Genomic DNA, 21609 nt, shown 5'->3' with positions numbered 1-21609 from the left:
ATCAGTGCATTACTGATTATGGCCTATAATGTTACATTTACCTTGAAACAGAACTAACATGGATTTAACTGTTTAGAACGCTAATGTGTAATTTTATGTCTCAGCATGACTAACATCTCTAATTGTCTGCAAATTGTTATCTTGTTTCCTCATTGTTTTTTTTACTGAGACACGTCAGTTGCAATCCTTCAACAAAGGATGAAACAGGAAATTGCTGACAAATACATAGCTATTCAGTGTTCCCCACTTTCCCAGCAAAATCTGTATTTATTGTGTGGTCTGTGGAGATGGCAGGGTAGATGGTAAAACAATAAAATTATGGTGATATTCCTCAAAAGGAATGCGCTGAATAACCTCAAATCGTACTGGCTTGAACAGAAGTGAAATCAAATTTAGGGAAATAACCTGATTATCTGTGTGCCATTTGAAGTCTTTATGTAAACCTTGAAGACAGGAAAAAACTATTGTCCAGCAACTGTGAAAACAAGACACTATGAAGATTTGTAATTTAATTTGCAGTTATTAGTCGGATCTGGATATCAGCTGTCTGTAGAAACTGTTACCACAGTGGTGTTGAATTTATACTGAGATTAAGAGTTACGTTTTTTCGCTGGCCTAGAACAACCAGTTCAACTTCTTTGACTGAGTTTGAAGTATTTAGTTCTTGCATTTACCCTGTTGTAAACACATTTCTCCAAAGTACTTTCTGCTGTGCATTTGTTTAAATTAGGACACACATACACTTGAATTCTTTTACATTTGAGATTTTAAGTTTGATAGTCGGGAAAGCATTTTTCAGGAAATAAACAGGGTGAAAAGCTGCATGATGGTGTAGTGGTCAGCACTCTCACCTCACAGCGGGAGGGCCCTTGTTCAAATCCCAGCTGGGACATTTTTGTGTAGTGTTTGCACGTTCTCCTCGGGCACGCGTTAGTTTTCTATGGGCTCTCCGGTTCCCTCCCACAGTCCAAAATCCTGCTTTAAAGGGTTAATTGGTGACGGTAAATTGTCTGTAAAAGTGTAAATGGGATTGTGTGTAATTATGTGCATCTGCTGTAGACTGGCAACCTGTTAACGGTGTAACGCACCTTTGCCCAACAGGGGCTTGGATAGGCTCCAGCACCTCTGTGACCCCGAAAGGGATTAAGAAGGTTCCCAAAATGGATGGATAAATAGGATCAAATCAATTAAGGAAAAGGAATACTACCAAGGTGCTTTACGGTCACAGTCCCATTCACCCTTGTACACACATTCAGACGGATGTTAGCTCTGCAGCAAGGGAAGGTGCTAACTAGACCACCAGGAGCAATCTGATGTTTAGTGTCTTGTCCGAGAACACTTTGATACCTGGATAGGCAAAGCAGAAAACAAACCTGTGACCTTTCAATCCGAGTTCAAGCGCTATCCCTCTTTACCACTCTCGTCCTTTACAACAGTCCTTAAAACAAAAGAAGGTTACACACGTGAGGACCATTTATCAACGCTTTCTGTCGAGCAATGTCGACATTCATAACAACATTTACCAGAAAGAAGTTTATCATATTATTAAAGCTGTAATAAATTTCATGACTACAGACCTCCTACACTTGAAAACACAACTTAGCAAACATTCATTTTTGCTCAACAGATGCAGCTGAAATGATGCAACTTGTTTACAGGGTGCCTAAAGTCTTTTGAAAGAAAGGTTGGCGTGACAACGGTGTTACTGTAAAAGGCATACATTTCTCATAGCTAACATAAAAATGACAGCCTACTTTACCACTTTTAAACTCCAATTACAGGATTAAATCTATACTTTTGAAGATTCAGAGTTTATGAGAGTAATGAAATCTCATTCAGTCTACTAATCTAGAGTTTAAACACAATGTGTGTCCAACAAATAAGTCTAGGAATATGGACCTATGTTTTTTACTTGGTATTAAAAAAAAAGAAAAAATTAGAATTAGTTTTAACAGAAGTGCTGGTGATGTGTGCAGTTTCCTTTTTGTTTCATTGGGCCATCCTCTCACCTGTTTTTTGCCACGTGGGTGGTTTAAGTTAGTGTGCAAGTAGAAGTGCAGCAGCATCAGCTGAGTCTAATCACATTAATCAACAGCTTTTTATATTTACACAAGCTGAATTCCCAGTACGTTACAATTTATCCTCTTACCCTCTCCAAACTCTTTCTTTACATTTATAATATAGAGGAATGTAACTTCAATTTATTATAGATATTGGAGAAAATATGTTTAAAATATTAAAATATGTTTAAAAAAAATCTGAATTACCTGAACAGCTGTGAAATGGCGTTTCAGCATGAAAGAAACATAGAAATTAGTCTAATAACAGTTTGCAGCTGGGATTAACAGGGGGAACTAATTGATGGTTGGATAGGTGGAATATAAAATGAATATTTTACTTTTGTGTTTTTCATTAAACATAACAATAATTGTTACTGTTGTAACAATTATTGTTATGTTTAATGAAAAAGGGAAAAAATGACACCATTATAGCTGTGAAAGATGTGGGAAGCAGTATCATTGTGAGGAAAAATTGGTAAATCTTCAAAATTACCGGCACAAAGAAAGAAACAAACGTGTGGGAATACACCAAAGATATCACTAAAGACATCAGACACATGCTAAATAAAAAAAACACAGGACAAAAAGTTCAGCTGTTTTTATTGTATTTGTCATAGTGATGCTTTATATATTTCCTTAAATTACTTTCAAACATTTGTGAGGAGCAGAATTTGGTATATTTAGACTTTTGTTAGGTGGAATAAACAGCTAACAAAACCATTTCCGGAACAAGAAGAACATATTGGTCTTATAAAAAACAAGAATGTGTGAAAAAAAACATTTTAACCACAGCAGTCTGGCACCTCCTCCTTATGCTGGTCACCAGCTAGTCACACATGATTGTGGGATGGCAGAGTTTTATTGGTCATGTTGGCACTAACAGTGTTCCCCAAGTTGGTCCCACAACTGTTCATCTGGTCACGCCTGCTGACAGCCCACTTCATCTTCTTCACTACTCACCATTCTAGAGGAAGTCTTTGACCAACTTTATAGAAGTTTGTTGCCATTTTGGAGGTTAGTGTTTGGACTTCAGAGATAAGGGATTGCCACAGGCTGAAGTATTTTATTTTGACATCTCCCTTAAATTGCTGCTTTGTTTTTCCAAAGAAAGCCTTCCTCACTCCATCACTCTACATGCACCAAAAGCTTGCCATTCTGTTGTGTTTTCTACATTTATGTAACACTTAATACTTGCTGTAGGCAAAATCTGAGTTTTCCACTTCTCTACAAGTTTAGAGTAGGCATGATGGACAAGGACAATATAATTGGTCTTTAACACTGTAAAATTTCACAGGGACAGGGATAGAAAAGGTTTAACATTAGATTGTGTCTTCCAGAGGTTTTTGTTTTGCTATATTTTTCTCAAACATCCTCTGTAAAATAAAACTTTTAAATGGAAATATTGGCCAAAACAACCCCTGCAGCTTCATTAAGCTGCAAACCAGCTTGAAATTGTTTCACGGTAAGGATTTTGAAAAAAATGGCACCAACTCTTTGGAGCACACACGATCTCCCATTGAGGGGTTGACAATTAAAAACATGTCAAGCATTAACTGCTGAGGTTTTCCAAATGTCCAGTTGCTCAACCCACAATTCCAGCTGATGTCATCTCAGTTCATCCCAGAAATGCATGTTTCTCAGAAATGTGGCACCATTAAAATGGAATTAAATCTCTTGCCAGGAACCAATTAACCAAACAATGTGGCCCCAGCAGGACAATGACTTAAAACCCATAAGGACAGTTTTAAAAAGGCATGTGAGCCAAAAGGCCTTCAAACTTGGTTCCAACAGAATGAGCAAAAATTCTAAAAACATATTGTGACAGACCTGTGGTGGGCTGGCTGAAAATCGCAGCCAAGTTTAACAGTTTCAAAGCAATTTTACAGAAACACTAACCAAGAGTGTAAACTCCAGATTTTGAGGAAAGAAATAAAAAACTGTTGAACAATGGTGAAGCTGGACAGTTCCAACCAAAGCAAAACCATAAAAAAGTTATTTTTCTGTCAGACATTGAAAAAAGAAAGTTTATTTTACAGCTGTTGGGAAAATTTTCCCTTTTAACTACAGTACCAGTATACCTTTTGTGAGGCATGAAGCCAACCATGTTTACCATTGAACAGTTTGGGTAAGTTATGACAGATGAAGGTAGATATAAGGGCTATGTCCAATTACCCTCTCTACTCTCTAACTACTGAAAAACCATCAGGTGCCCTGGATTTTAAAAGGAATTCAGCCACCAGCTCAATACCCATTTAAAAAATGGCAAATATAACATCACAGATTTCACAAAGTAAAAAACTAGTAAAAAGTAGCATTTTACGAAAACTATCATTGAATCCACTGTGTTCTGACAATGACTTTGATATTTCTTTAAAAAATGTTAATTCATTTTTTTCATAAGAATTTTTCAAACACAATGCATTTTGGTATATATTTGCCAATTGAGTGAGCATTGCTGCACACTAGTTTTTTGCAGACTTCTGGGAAATTTTTATGGTTTTGTTTCGATTTTGTAATGGTAGATAAAGACAGCTCTACAAAATAGCAGATGTGCTATATTGTGCACTATGTAGTGAGTAGTGAAAATATTCGGACACAACTGAGGATATGCTTTTCATATCTCCATTATTTACCTTCAGCTCCCTATAGAAAGATTCCCAGCTACTTTGGGGTCAATTTTCGCCATCACCTATTGCTAGTTCTACATGGGAACCACAGTGGCAAACAAGTACTGCTAGTTTTGCCCTTAAAAATGTGTTTGTCTGCAAGTGGATGCATCGGAATGGAGCGGAGTAGAGAACTTGTAGTCTGCTGATTGTAGCACCTATGTTACAGCTACATGCTTTTTAAAACAGAAGTTTTTAGTCTGCTTCTGATTCACAACAATTTGAATAAAGAAATACTCATAAATGCAATTTTTAGCTTACTTTTATTTATATATTGTCTCCATTATGAGAAAAATACCACAAGAACAAGTTAAAAACACCAAAACACAATTTTCATTGGAGTTGGTTTTAAAATCTTTGTCAAAATTGTTGAACCCCGAAGCTTTAGCTCCAGTGTTTACATTCGTTTGACTTCTGTAACTCTTCAACAGTTTAAGTAATTAAATCTGAAGAGGAGAAAATCAAGTCTTACACTGATGTGCTGCTTTGAACAGTAGTGACGTGTTGATGGTATCTACGTTAATCAGCTGATTCTGTTGTGTAAATCAGTGCAAAATGTCAATATCAAATGAGCAAACAGACCTTCAATAAACAAGTTGATTCAATTTAGACCCCCAACTCACACAACATGCATCTTTTCCATTTTACACAATAGCTAATATACTGTAAATACGAGTGTAGGTGTCTTTCTTTCAGACTATTTCTGCTACAGTGCCAGGTCACATCTTCTTAGATTTCGTGTCTTCTGTGTGTTTTCATAGGGTTTTCTTGCCTGTCCTGCCCACATGGCTGCTGGGCTTCTTTTTCTTTATAAGAGCAGTACAGTGCTCTCTACTTCTCTTCATGTGGTCCTAAGGATGTTTCCAAAATAGCCAGGCAGCCCCAGAGTTTGGGCACAGCGTGACCGTCAGCACACCGCTGCTGTGGTCAGAGAGGGAGATCTTGCTGAAAAGAAAACCTCCTTTGAATGGATTAGATAACACTTATCCAAATTTCCCCTCCTAACAACTTCTGTTAAACAAATATGGCACCGTTTTGAAGCCCCAAAAGAACACTTCATCTGTATTTATAATTCATGCTCTCCCCAAGTCTCCCGATGTCATTTTGGAACTGAGATCCGTCTGTCAGATTAACTTGTTTTGTCTATTTTTCCCCTCTCTTTTTCTTGCTACTCGTCTCCTGTTATTTTGGCTTTTTTCTATCAGCGCCTCCATCAGTTTTCCACTTCCAAACTACTTCTCGTTTTTCATTTTCAGACTTACGTGCAGAGGGGTACAGTTACAACACTCTTTGTGTGGTGAGACGTTGCTCAGTGGCTGTTCCTTGTACTTTTCACTGGCTGGTGATTGAGTACATATGCAAAACTAAGAATGCCTGTCTGTGCATTTCAGTATAATCTCATGCAGTTCTGCATCTACTCCTCAGGTTAAAATCTAATCTAAATTTAAGTTAATTAAAAAAGGAAACAAGTCTTATTGGTTGTAAATGTTGACTGGAAGTCAAGAGCCATTCAAAAAAGAAACACCAGCTCTACAAAAAAATAAATATATAAAATGAGGAAAGCTTCCCAATTTACTTTTAACTTCAACATTTTCTTTTTTCTTTGCAAACGTTATGATGTTTAGTCACAAGTTTAAGTGCTGGGATTCTGGGAGGGTAAATACAGCTTGTTATCCAACACAAGCAGTGAGACATGCATGCTGTGAAACAAACCCCATTATTGCCTCAGTCTGTGATATCCAAAACAGCCCATTTTAAACACAATTAAAAGTTACGGCACACAGTTCTGCTTCACTATTGAGACAGGATCTCGTGTGACAGACTGGTCCCATTCATTGGTTTTCATAATTGACTTACACAGTGAGGATTTTGATGGATGTTTAAGTCACCCTTTATATGTTGCGTTTGACGTGTAAACACAGGTGCACATAGCACAAAACAGATGCCTTCAAGCTGAGTCACAACAAAGTCATCTCTCTTTAGGATTCTCTTCATGATCTGCTTTTTTTTACTAGCTTTTGATTGATTTTAAAGGGCCTATGTCATGCAAAATCAACTTTTTGAGCTTTTAAGTGTATTATAATGTAAATTCCTCACTATAAACAACCCCAATGCGCATTTCTGAGTTTTCCTCTAAAAATCTGCACTCTGTGCAATGTTGGTCTTAAAGGGGCGGGGCTTGTCCACACACACACTCAAATGTTACAAACACATCTGTTGGCTCCAAAAATTTCAAGTAGAAACATGTCAACATGTACAAAATGCAACCATAGTTCCCATGCACATACCTATGCATACAAACACACACATGTAGAACATTTCATTCATTCAAACGATTTGTTCAAAGGTGAGCTGACACCTGTGCTCGAGTGAGTGTTTATATTCTTCTGGGGTGGATGATGGAATGTAACAAAAAGAAGAATGTAACAAAAAGAGGGAGAATGCCCGGTCATCTCCAAACCAATACCCCCACACACACAGACACACACACACACACTCGTAGCAGCAGTGGCAGCCAGGACTCCCCAACACCTGTACAGTATAGCAGATGGAGGAAATCAGCCCGCAGTGCAATCCTGTCCACCACCCAGACCAGGGCCAGCAGGTTCTACATATCCAAGAAGTTCTCATTATTTCAATAAATCCTGAAATGTTCATCTGGTGATGTTTTCTGTATTTTGTGACCGAATTTCGACGCAAAATGAACGCATTAGCAATCACCATTCTGTCTGGGATTGAAGAAACGGCTGTCTCCAAAAGACGTCTACTTCTAATAGACGCATAGCCGGCTGCAAATTTTTTGGAATAAACGCCCCAGACATTAGAGGTAGATAAACAGTATGCACATCCATCTTTCCAAAAGTTCTGGTGTTGTTTGTTTTCGTGGGAAAAACGCAGACACGCTGCCGAGGGCGGCTTTAGGAGGACGTCATTAAATATGTGGCACCGACAAGGAGGGAAAGGCGGAGCCTTGGAGGTTTAGTTCTCTTACTTCAGAGTAGGAAAAGAGCTCACGAAAATAACTCATATTTCATAAATAATTTGTTCTTTAGTGTGCCAAAGGTAATACATGATCATATATATGGATTTAGTTTTCTCTGAAAGGCTTAAGAAAAGAATATAGAACCTTTAAAGTATTCTCACATGTTCCAACATCCCAAATAAACTTTAAATGTTCAGAACATCTTCTGGTAGTTTGACACCTTCATTTGTGATCAGCTTGTATGATCTTTTTGTGTGGATTTCTTCTTTTCTCACCACTCTGTTTTCACACCCTCCACATTGTGTTGGCATGGTACCAAACAGCTTTCTGTTTTGCATCAGCCAGGGTGTCATGTTGACATTGAGCCTCCCCAGGTTAGTCATATGCGCTTTGCTAGCCTGGCCCCACCCATGATGACTTTGATGGCACCACAGATCAAGCACAGAACTGCCCAACCCTAGACCTCAAGATCTACCACCCTATTTCTTTGCCCTACTTGCTGCTGATTGACTGGATCAGATTATCCCAGGTTCGGATTGACTAATTCCACCCAGTTTGAGTAATTAAGAAAAAAGTAGGGCAGCTAAAAAAAATAATGGCAGTTTATAAAGCCCAGGAAGTGATATTTAGACTTATTTATTCAAAAATAGACTGCAACTGCATGTGTTTACCTTTTGTGAGACCTCATTTGCAGAAGATTGTTTAGCTTAGTTTAATATTGTGTCCAACATTGACTTCAACTGAGAACTAGAGAGAAATTATTTCAAAGCTCACACATCACAGTATGCTTTGCATATAAACAAAAGCATCAGCAAAACATCCTGAAATAGTCTGCATTCAGGTTTTATCTGGATTTCTGTTTGCAGCTTATGTTCATTTTTACAGGAAACTGTAAGTCTTTCTTGAATGTTCCAGAAAATGAATTCCTGTTGTTTACTGAATATACTTCAGATTATTAGAGTGGTAAAACTCATTGTAGAAGTAGTATGTGCAAACTTCTTTAGGTAAACTTGTGATCTCTAAAGTTCTGCAGAGTAAACAGCAGTCAGAACTGCTTCTCTTCTGTAACTTGACTTGCACCTGGGACAAAACTGCTCCATGTAAGCCATTGTGACCACTGCAGTGTGTCAAGGCATTTACACTGCATTTTGTACTAATCTATCCACTTTAGACTTTCAGTGTTTAAGAGAAGAAAATGATTTATTGACAGTATTTGATGATGTATTTTAGTATCTAATAATCATTCACAGGGCGACCATGGTGCAGGATTAGAGTGGCAGACCTATGATCGGAGGATCACAGGTTCGGTTCCCGCTTTGCCCACCCATGTGTCTAAAATGTTTTTGGGCAAGACACTGAACCCCACATTGCTCGGTTGTCGCCAGTTTTAGGCAGCGGAGCAGCCATCAGTGTGTGCATGGGTGATGAGTTTATGAAGCACTATAAGCCTTCAATGAAGGTAGAAAAGCTCTATTTAAGTATATGCCACTTACCATTCATCTCATATTTCACTAAATAGCAAAAGGTATGATTTTTGGTGTATTTTAATTTTAGTTTTTAAAAAAATCCCATAAAATAACAATGGGTTACCTAATTAGTTAATATTTAACTTTGTTCACATCACATTCTGAAATATATAGAGTTTTGTCAATATACCGTTATTTCAACATTAATTACTTCCTTTTTCCCATTTGTTCTGTGTGGCAGTTGCAATTACATAGCTAAAAACTACAATCTAAATTGTGTTTTTGGTGGATTTTATTTTTACGTTCGAGGTTCTACAACTACTGTTGTAACCAGGTGTAGATTTGTATAGATCCCTTTTGAAAAAACTAAACTTTTTTTATCAAGTTTTCTTAAAGTTCTGCACCAAACAAAAAAAAAACAGAAAAAGTTGAGTTGCTAACTTAAACTATTGCGGTGGGTGCTGGAAGTGGCTTGAAGTAATTATTGCCTTCAGCTAAATAAAGAGACACCTGGTGTCAGCATATTTGACAACAGGAAAAATAGTTCTGCAAAATTTGATCAAGATCAAGGTAAAGCCAAGGTTAAGTTGAGTTATAGATGGGTCAAATCTTTGCTTTACTTGGCGAGGGATAGAGCCCACATCAGATTAATTTCAATCTTTTAAGTCTCTAAGATAACATTTTATAAAAATCAGGTCATGCAAATGATGAGAGAAAGCAAAAATAACTTTAAAAACTTGGATGGCAAATAGCTCGTTCTAATATCATTTCACAAACTGGTACTCGGGTAAACACAAAGGTTTAAAATTTAGGCACGAAGATGTGGGGATCCAACAAGATCCAGTCAAAGGCGCACTTAAGATTTAAAAAAAATACCTTGTTTTCAATGTAAAGATAAAGCAAAATAAAAGTTTGCAAATAGAAAGAAAATACTGATTTCTATAAAAAAATGTTTCCTACTTTGAATTTTAAAAGCTGCTGGCACCACTTTAGTGAAATCAGAACAATTTCACATTACTCAATCATATAAAACATAAAATCAAAAAGCTAGTATTTTTGTTAACGTTTTCAGGAGCAGTTTGTTGAATGCCTAAAAAGAGCTGCACTACATTTTGTTCATAAAGCAGGAATATATAAATATTAAACTTTAGAGTGTGATGAGAAGGACAGAAGATCCTGGAATAACCTACAGTAAATGTTTACATTCAGAGATGAAAAGGGAAAATACATTCAAATATATGGAGGGAGGCCAACATATACATAGTGTTTCCTTTTTCTGCTCAGTGTCACACTGTGCACACTGTTCACTTTCTGTGGTAATTATCTTCACTCATTAGGCAGTGCTTGCACAGCACACACGCCCACCCACACACTGCACTCAGACACGGGGGCAGACAGGCCTTTTCCTTCAGCAAGTGGCGAGTGCTGGGAAAGCCTAGTGGCCTACATGCCAGTGGCATCCTGCGGAGAGAGCAGGAAAACACACTGCTGTTTCTGAAGCCTGTTTTTCATCTTTTCCAGGCTAACCAGGGCTGTAGGAGATTAACTCAATGGAAAATCCTTGCAGAGATTATAAGGGAACAAGGCAACAGCACCACAACATAGACTCAAGTGGAAACACGGTCAAGTTCTGATTGAATAATTCTGAACAAGAATGTTTAACGATAACTCTCAAATTATGGGGTGACTGTTGATTTGAGAAATGGGGAATGCCAACAAAAATGAAGATAGATAGTATCCAAGTCTAAGACACAGACAAAACATGTTTAATTTCTCCAATACAGTACGTTAGTTCTAGTACTTACAGTATGTGCTGGTTCGTGTAGATTCTCATTCATTCAAGTTGTTTCCAGCAAAGTAATAGGTAAAGAAGCACTAATCTGGACTTGGTTTATAATTGTAATAATAATGAGTTGATCTAAGGACTAGAATTAAGCTTGACAGTCAGATTCTCAAAGACCTCAACAGAAAAAATATTGGTAACAGACATATTTCAGCTTCAAGAGCACAGGTCACAGGAGACTCTAGGAATTCAGAAGTTCTTTAAAGAAAACATGACAGAAAAACACAAAGGTTGAAACTAAGCTTTGATAAAAGCACATCAAACTATGTCTTCTGTTGTAGCCGTAGCAGACATGCTGCAAATTCAAGGATTCAATGGATTCAAGCGTTTTTATTGCCATTGTCAGTGAACAAAACAGTTTCACAGTCTAGGAATTTGCTGCAGTGCCAATGTGCCACATAGAACACTTGGGAATAAAAATGAACAACAGTAAGCAAAATAAAAAATAACACAATGGTCAGAACAATAAATAGAAAAGATAGTGCAAACAGAGTATGAAGAAGGTGCAGGCAATGGCCCTGCATTTGGTGCAAATAAAAGAGGAACAAGTAGTTTAGATGACTGGCCTACACCCAAAGACATTACTTTTCCCATTTAAATAAAAAATAAAAATCACATTCAAATTATACTATTTAATTCAATTCATTTTATTTATATAGCTCAATATTACAACAATAGTCTTCTCAATGGGCTTTATACTAGTAATTGTATAAGAACATGAAATCAGTCATAAAATACAGTAGGTAAACTAAAAACAGACTGAGCTAAACTGGGCATCCCTGCCCAAAGACCCTCATTCTCTGTAAGGAAAAACTCCTAAAAAAAATTGGGATCGCGGGAAAATAAAAAATAAAAACCTCAGGGATGTCCACATGAAGAAGACACTTGTTCCAGGACGGACAGGCGATGTACCAGAACTCTTAAAGACGAATTTGCTTATCTAACTCTACAATTACATGTTTAAATAGTGTACAGATGGGCTTCATCCAGATGGAGTTGGGAGACGAAAGAGCACAGGATGAGCCAGAGGCGAGGTATGTGGTGAGGTACAGGAGTACAGACGAGCCAATTGGACTCTGGAATCACTCTCGCTCTCCCTGAGGAGAATGGGAAAGCGGGACAACACATGAATCGCACTGCACCAAACAGAGGCATGGAAAACTAATACTGGTAGTCCCTTTTCTGAGGCCAATGACAAATCATTAGAGACTAACGAGTGCTGGAAGTCTTCAAAGAGGCTATTGACCTGTAGGTGGCGGTAAAGCGGCCAAACTACAACTATTTCTGGGATTTTTGAAATAAAAGGGAGATTTGATATTGGTCTGTAGTTGACCAGATTGCCAAGATCTAAATTAGGCTTTTTCAGAAGAGGTTTAACAAATGCATAATCAAAAGATTGTGGTGCATAACCTGTTTCCAGAGAGGTATTTATTATAGTTAATATGAATTGATTAATTAGAAGTAAGGTTTCTGTTATGAAACGCTAGGCGAAACAGACCCAGACGGTGGAACCTGGAAGGAAACACAGGAAACTGAGATGGTGAATAAAGGAGTTTATTTTCCTGGACGAGGATCCGAGGGCGAGTATGTTGGAGAATCTCCGACGATGTGATGATACTGGTGTAGCGACCAGGAGCAATGGCTTGGAGTCGTGGCGTGGCTTGAGGTCTAGGCGTGACTTAGAGACGTGAAGTGGCTTGAAGACTTGACAAGGCTTGGAATTGTGACTTGGCTGGAGTTGTGGCGTGGCTGGAGGCTTAAGATCATTGGTGAGGATCAGACTGCTCTTGCCGAGGTAAGATCCAGGTAGACACTCGTGGTAAATTGTCCATAAGGAGCAACAAACTGACGAAGAATGCTGGAGATGGATCTACTTAAGAAGGTTGGCAGGTGATGAGGTGAGTGTCCACAGCTGGGTCCAATCAGGAAGGCAGAGCAGAGAGGGGAGGGGGAGGAGAGACTGCCAAAGGCATCATGACAGTTTCTTAGAAAAGCTTAAATTCTTGTTAACATCCCAATTCCCCTGCCGACAGCAAGGTCATTAAAAACAAAACTCTCAAATATATCCTGGCTGTGAAAGTGTAGTAGAAACATGGAAGTGGAGTGTGGAGACCCCAGTGTAGAGTTGTCTCTAAACTGCTTTATTCATCCTTATGAGAAAATTGTTTTTTTACATAAAGGGGTTCAATTTCACCTGAACTCATGGCTACTGTGTTTCTTTATATCTTCATTATTAATGGTATATGTTTTGCTTGACTGCATTTAATTAATCATGAGGTTGAATTTCTCTTACAATACTTTTGTTGTTCTAGAAACTTCAGTCTGGCTTATCAATGGATTTTGTTTCTGTCTGCCTGTATCTGAACCCCCTTAATGTTACGAGCCTTGAATGGGAAACATTCTTGGCAGTGATTTATTAAAATACATTATACTGGCAGACAATCCACATTAACTTGACAGGTTGGCAGCAGAATTTGATTAATTTTCTTTAAATACATCCCTTCAAGGGCTTAGGTCTGGCATGGAATGACAAGCTCAACTGGAAATAAAGGAAACACTGAACTCATGTCCATTAAACTCACCTTTGAGCAAAAATTCAGCACGACAGGGCTGTGTGGAGGAAACCAAAGGATAATGAAAAGCCATATTTTAAGAATTAAGACAAAAAAAAATTAAATGAACATTAATGACTTGTTCTTGTGTTGCGTGAGTTTTCTTTCAACAATTTTTTTCCCTATATCTGTAATGAGGTCTAGAGTTATGGAAGCAAACACAGCCCATGTCGTTATTACTTCACATTGCTTGAATTTTTGTTCCAATCTAACCTATTGAGTGTTCTGGGGCATTTGAGTCTCTTTCAGCTTTATTTAATAAAGTAAAATCAGGAGCAAAAGGAAACTTAAGAGATTAATCACCAAGACAAAAAGAGATCCATCTATATTTTTTTCTATCCATCAGCTGATCTGTATAACCATAAATCTGCCTGTGGCCAGAATAACTCCACTAGAGCAACTGTAAAAAAGAGCCTTGCTCAATGGTACCATACCGAGATAATGGGGATGGATGAATCAATGGTTTAATCTTTTAAGCCTTGTGCTATCTTAGATGACCCCACCCTTACATTGACGTGTTCTTCCTACCATGACAAAGGTGGATAAAGGTGGAAAGATTTCATGTAATCCATGGACACCAGTGAAGATCACAAATCATTGAAGAAAAAAGGTTCAGAGCACTGTCTAGTGGGTCTAGATGACCCAACTCCAAATGTTAAAGTGCCTAGGATAGCACAAGGGTTACAGAAGGGGTTCTCAAATCCAGGCGTCGAAGGCCGTTGTACTACGTGTTTTCCAACCAACCTGCCATTGAAGCTTCTTACTGGCTAAACACACCTGATCCACGCAAACAACAGCAAATAAGGCAGGGTGTCATGGTATTCGAGACTTTTTTCTTGCAGGTGATTTTCCAAAAGCGGGATCTTTGGTTCCAGTTGGCAGGTGAGTAGCAGGAAGACGTGGCGTGACTGGAGGACTTCTGTGAAGGCTGTGAGGGCATAAACAGCTGACAAGGCGAGCGTGGAATAATCGGACCGTTCCGGAGGGAATCCCAGGTAGCACTCGTGGTGATAACATCCTGGAAGCAAGGCGAAAAGGCACAATTACTAAAACAAGAATTTTTCTTAGGAATAAACATGAGTAACCTGACAAGCACCATGGAGGAGCAACGAACTGGCGACGAATACTGGCTGAAGATCTCCTTAAGAAGGCAGCAGGCTGATGAGGTTAGTGGCAACAGCTGGGAATCCTTCGGAGCAGGGCAAAGAGGGGTGGGGCTGACAGAGGCACCATGACACAGGGTTTCTGGAAAACCAGCAGGACACCAGCCCTCGAGGCCTGGATTTGGGGACTCCTGTTTTAAAGCAAGCCCACTGGAACTTAAAACTAACAACCCTTCAGCTAAAAATCTTTAAACCTTTTGGCCAGGGCTTTTTTAATTGGTGGCCAATTAGTCACATGAGCCACAGCCATTATGCAAAGGTAGAGCAGTCAACCTCTGATTGGAAGATTGCAGGTTTGGTTGAAGTGTCCGTGAGACACTGAACCCTGCATTGCTCCGGTTGGTAGTAGGTTGGTGCCATCAGTGCCATCAGTATGTGAATGTGTGTGTGCATGGGTGAATGTGACTGTGACTGTAAAGGGCTTTTGGCTTTCAAGGAAGATAGTAAAGCGCTATACAACACTCAATTTTGTAATTTTGTTATGCTGCGACAGGATGACAAAAAGCATTCTAATTTAAGTACACATCATTTACTATTTAAAAGTTGAAGACCCCTGGTCTAGTTCATTACTCTGTTTTTTCTTATAATAGATCTATCTTGGTCATTAGTTTCCAAAAAAGCCAACAGGGAGCAGACCCAGGAGCAAATGACCAAGTTCATTATTCCTTGAAGTGAAGAAAACAGCCTCAAGGGAATAAGTAATATTGTGCAGGAACTTCCTCCAGCCACCGATGTCATTGAGTGTGGAAGTTGGGAGTCGTACTCTGTCATACTTTGTCCATCTATAGAAGTACATCCTATTTACCATCTGGTTGAGGAACACATTCTGAATGGTTTAGGCTAGAGCACAATCTCTCAAATCAGAGTTCTTATTAAAAATATATATTACCTTAATGTCTTTAGAGTGCTCCCAGTAGATGTTGCCACAAGAAACTATGTCTCATAATCCCTTGTATACATCCAAGAACCTCCTCTCTGATCTTCTCAGCTTCTTTCCTGCTTGCCCCAACCTCAGCATCCTTCTTCTAACATAATCACTGTTCCTGTTTCCAACATGTCCAAAACATCTTAATGTGTTTCCCCCCTGCATTTATTTCCAAAACACTTCACATGAGCTGTTCCTCTGATCTCTCCCAATGACAACTTCAACATCTTCAGCTTTGCCCTTCAGAGAACTTGTCTTTTTTCCCCCCCAATAACTTAATTCATAACTTTCTGCTTTTTAAAAGCATCCTTATTTTGAATTTCTGTATTTGTTAATTTGATTTTCTTTTACTCAAACAATTCTCTAATGCATCAGTGTTTTGTAGAGTATTTCATACATTTAATAGTCCAGGCTTCAAAAATCTAAAAACAAACTACAACATTTTTGAACATATAGGTATTTGACCTTTATTACGCTTATGAATTTAAAAGCTAACCTGGTTTGAAATCCTAAATACAGCACTGTGTGCTCTTAGAAACAGGTGGAAATCTTCATCTTCTTATTACAAGGAAAACTGATGCAGAGCCCTCTAAAAGTAACACCTCTGCTTCAACAAGATGTGCAAATACGTGCAGTGCCGAGAATGAGCCTCACTGCATGCGTCATCCTAAAACGGCTCACAGTTCTTCAGCCCAGAAGAGTTTCCCCTAAATCATTTTCAGAAACCTCACCAGAGAAAACAAGGTGACCACATCAGCTGCTGTGGAAATCCAGGGATCCCTCCGCTGTTATTTCTTCTCGCAAGGTCGCATGTGACTCACTGCTTTGACTGGCAAGTCATCCAACACATGTGACTCAGTGTGACTCAGAGATAAATACCTGGTACCAGGTGACGTTTTCCAAATTCCTCGTATTTCTTGTAAGATAATTAAGAGTAAATTAAATTTGTATTAAAAAAAACAAGTAAACGAGAAGTAACCGCAAATCCGTTCAAATTTTAGTTCAATAAAGTTCAGCCCACTGTTGTTTCTTACAGCAAAACTGAAAATTTTTAGAACATGATCCCAAATGTGGTTGCATGTCTGCAAAATTCAACTTGTTTCCACACATTGGACTGTAATGATGGACTGATCAATTTTTGCTACCATCACGTGTGTGTTGTCCACTGTGAAGGCATTTGGTCGTTTCTAGTCAAATAAAACTTAATTTAAATGGTATCGTCCAAGATCGATCATAATTTATTTATTTCATTTGGAAATTATTTTATAATGGTATAGGTCAATTCTTTGAACAACCTTGCCTTAACAAGTCACATAAACATAAATTCATGAATTGAATAAGTTAATTAATCTTTACAACCCTAATTTTTTTACAAATAAAGTGTTTACTTTGATCAAATTCACAATGTGTAATTTGTGTTGTTTTTATTTATTTTTTGTCACATTATTGTGCATTTTACTTGCAAATTTTGTAGTCTATTAAAAAAAAGTCACTGCTGCACAAGGAGCAAAACAAGTCGTCATGTTTCTTTGTGTCAGCACAAAAGCAGTTATTAGTTCCCTTTTCTGTTTGTTGATATATGCCATCTGTTATGGAAATGAGTGGGAAGCAGTGGGTTGCATTACTGGTTAACTCACTAAAGACCATGCAAACAAAAAAACTGGGAACCACTCAGTTTGAAAGCAGGCTTTTCATGTCCACCGCCGATAATATTATGTCTCTGAACAGAAACATGAATAATGTGCTTTTTGCCAGTAGTATGCAAATAAGAAGATGAAACAGAACAAAGAAGTAATCTGCATTTCTGTGCAAATGCATTTAAATCAGAAATTGTTGTTCATTTACACACACCTATAACTGTAATGTATGTAATGCATGTATGTGCACAATGTATGAGCCAATAATAAAAGACTTGCATTGGTTTTGTTTAAAAAAAAAATTACTGGCAGGCCAAAGCCAAGTCCTTTACTACAAGTCTTACCCAAAGATTGGCTTTTCCTGAATGTCTGTTGATGCAGGCACAAGTGCTTAAGAGGTCAACAACTTTTGTTGTCCCGGTACTGTGGCAAACTCTGACCTTAATGATGAAAGATGTGTCCTGTCCCAGGCCTTGTTTGTCTATGTCCAGTAAAGCTGTGGTTAGCTTTGAGCGCACCATGAGCAGTCCCCTCTCATCCCTCTGAGCCTGGTTAGAGAGTGTGTGTTCTCTGTGATTACTTGGAGGCCGTGCGCTTCAGTGATATTTGTTTGACTTTTGGTTATCCGTCTTCAGATGCTGGGCCGGACTGCTGCTAAATGTCTGACAGAAAGTCACGTTTGTTGTGGTAGCTCTTTCATCAAACATGTCGCATCAGTATCATAGGGTTAGGATCATGGCGTGAGTGTGCTATTCATCCAGTCTGACCCAGATGCGTTTGAACTATTTTTAGTTCAAACCTTTATGAAGATGTGAGTATGAAACTTAACTCTAAGGTCATGGCAGCTCTTTGTGGCTTTCAGTCAAATCATAAAAAATGAAGATTATTATGATTTAAATCAAAAATGGCAAAGGTTTGTGATCTATCTTTTTTTTTAACTTCGTCATTTATATTTTTATTGCAAAAATACTCAAACGTATTCATTTCTCAAATGTTTTTAAAACTTGCTTTATTTGCATACTCATGCAGCTTTATGCAAATAATATTTTGGAAGCAAAGTCAGGGCTGGAGTTTTCCAACAACCTGGCAATACTTGGATTCTGTTATTCAAGCACCAACTTACTTCTTAAGTTAACTCCAAAGGCCTTTCACAGGAGGCATAAATGTGTATCCAAAAGCCATTATAAGGGGGGAATAAAGGCTTTCATCTACATTTGAATAAAAGGCAATGTCCAAATTTTGTCAGGGGTATAAATGGTTTTGTAAAAATGTAAATATTTTGTTGTCTTTGTTATGAAAATAACCTTACTATATCTGTCCTTCATATGTTTTGTTATGAGATTCTGAATAAATTGTAATGGTGTAAAACTGAAAAAAAAAACAAGAAAAAAAGCAGATTTAATTATTGTCTTGTGTATTAGGTTCCACTATTTGATAAGTTATAATAATCAATCATATTTAAACTACCTCACTTTCTCACAATGTAATTTTTTTTTCATAGCAAAGAGAATTTCTTTCAGTAACCTGACCTATCCAGGTGACCAAACTAGGTGTCAGAAACTCAAACATTAGGAAAAAAAGATTTTACATGACAAAAACCCATGGGAAAGCAAAAAGGTGTCAAAGCTGATTATCTGACTTGTGTACACGGATGATCTGTGGTGGGGGTGGGGGATTGGTGGGTTTGCCCGGCAGGCGGATTCCCTCTGCTATACCATGCCACTGTCGGAAGCCCCGGCACACAAACATACTAATATAAAAAACATTTTCAAATGGGTGGCTTTTCTGTTGATTTTTACTGCACAGCAATCATTTCATGCTTTGGTCGCCTCGAGGTACCAAATAGATCAATGTATGTTTCAGAAGAATTGACTGAGATAACCACGGTTGTTTCTTTACCACCCCCACATTCTTTCTATGTTTGTATCCCATGTTACATTATTATGTTCAGCTCTAGCCAGGGATCCATGCATTAAATTTTCACATTAGGAAAATATCCCGTTAAAAAATGTGGGAGTAACAAGAGAACACCACTTTTACAAGCTCGCCATGCCCTCCCCAAACAAAATCTACAGTTTCTAATTGCAAAATGTTTACCGTAATTTCTTTCTTATGATGCTTGAAAAGTTATATGTTTTAAATAGTGGCTAGTAATAAAGGTGTTTTTGTTTTTGTAGGATGGAGGCCTCTTAACTAGGTGAATGGTCACCAACACTTCTGCAATGGTTATAGCAGGGGTCGGCAACCCATGGCTCCGCGTATTTTGCGCTCTCTGTGTAGGACACACTGAGGAGCGCGGGGGGAACCAACTCGCAGCTGCAGAGGATGTGAACAGGTGAACAGGTAGAGAGGAAAAGCAGGTGGAGAGGCGGAGGAGGGGCTTTGGCTTCAAACTCTGTCAGAGAGATGCAAACACGGGCGTCAGATTAAGACGCAGCTTTCATTGTGGGAGTTGAAGCAGAGACTTTCCCTGGGATGATTTTATGAACTCAAACATGGAAACATGATTACCAAGTAGAACTCTTCAAAATAATAAACCTGATCTCTCCACATTCTCACTGTCTACCATGCATTGACAAACACATCGCTCCATGCAGCGATCAGACCAGAACCAGTAGCTCCTGCCACACGCGGCCGCGGTATCATCTTTTAAAGAACACAATGTGCATTTGCAACGATGTATGCTTCAGACAATGTCCGATTGGCCAATCTACATGTCAATCAAGTCCCGTACTTCTCAGTGAGTATTTTGATTGGCTGGTGGATTTTAAAGAAGTACTTTTTTTTTTTAAATCTTTTCTGGCCCGCGATCTACACTCATGTCATTGAAGATCGACCGGTCGATCGCGATCGACGTAATGAGCACATTTGAATAATATATACATGCATAATATATATACTGATGTCAAAACGGGTTGTGGCTCCGGGTGCTTTCTTTTTTATTAGGGGCGGTCCCAAATGGCTCTTTGAGTAAAAAAGGTTGCCGACCCCTGGGTTATAGACTCCAGCTGGCGGCATGTGAGGGAAATCTTGCGAAGATTGCTTCAAGAAAAATTTACTTTTCCCATTTTGTGGTAAAACATGAAAATAGCCAAATTTCTTATTTTGCCCAAAAAAATACCTGCGAAGCTGTAGCCTGTCTGGCTGTTATAACAATTTTTAAACTGACTTTGGATATCTCTGACACATCTATATGAGTTTTGATTGTGGATTCTAAATATATTTTCTAAAGCCCCAAAGGAAATTTTTGCCCGATTCATTCTTATTAGTTACGCCCACTAGAATGTTGCCCACTGTGTGTGTCAAAATTTTGGTCAGTTTTCAGGCATGCGGCAAGAGTCTATTCTTGCTTAATGGAAAAAGTCTAAGTCATTTATTTTTCTTTCTTTATGTTTTTTTGGGGGGTGGGGGGTCCCACTATGCTCATAATTTCTTTTTCACCAGGTGTGTGCAAATTTTGGTCTGTTTTTCGAGCATGTGGTATGGGTCAAATCTTTGCTCAAAGGTGCAGACATTTTTTCAAATGCGAAAGCAATATGGTCCTTGCAGTCTGCTGGCCATAATTAAAAGATCCATGAGAACGCTTTGAAAAAAAAAATAAAAAGACAATTGGAGTGGAACTTTAACACAAAACAAGACAGCTGTAGACAATTGACAAACAGAGGGTAAACACCAAACACAACACGACCAAAACCAAGAACACGACTGAAAAAAAAAATGAAAAAGTGTTCACAGGGTCATCATCAATGCATGCTGTTTTGTTTTTCTGTGCACATGTACATTATCACTTCTTATACCATGGTCTGGATGAATACTCGATTCTGATTGGCTGCTGGGTATGCATTAAAAATTGATATGCCACAGCATAACCGCACGATGAAAAAAGAAGTTCCGGTCACCTATTTTAAATCTTCTGTATCACTGCGCCGGCTTCTTTAAAACAACCTATAGCTTCATCATCTGGACAAAAACAACCGTAAAAGGTGAACTTTCTCTCTGAACTGATGCTTTATTCAACCCATCGGGACGATCAGCGCATTTATATCGCTGTATATTGCTGAATATTGACTGCAGCTGTGCTGCGGGGCGCAGTCACGCTTCACCACGTAAAAAATAGTCTGCTTTTCCTGAAAAAAGCAATCCAAATCCGAAATGAAAACAAGAATTAAGGACAAAAAACTGGTTTATATTTCTTTCTTTTGTAAGTGACCATGGCATAAGCGGGATAATGGCCTTCGAAGTGTGCATTATAAC

Source organism: Oryzias latipes, chromosome 16 (genome assembly GCF_002234675.1).
Source record: "Oryzias latipes chromosome 16, ASM223467v1".
Lineage (NCBI taxonomy): Eukaryota > Metazoa > Chordata > Actinopteri > Beloniformes > Adrianichthyidae > Oryzias > Oryzias latipes.
This window is presented reverse-complemented; position numbering follows the sequence as displayed.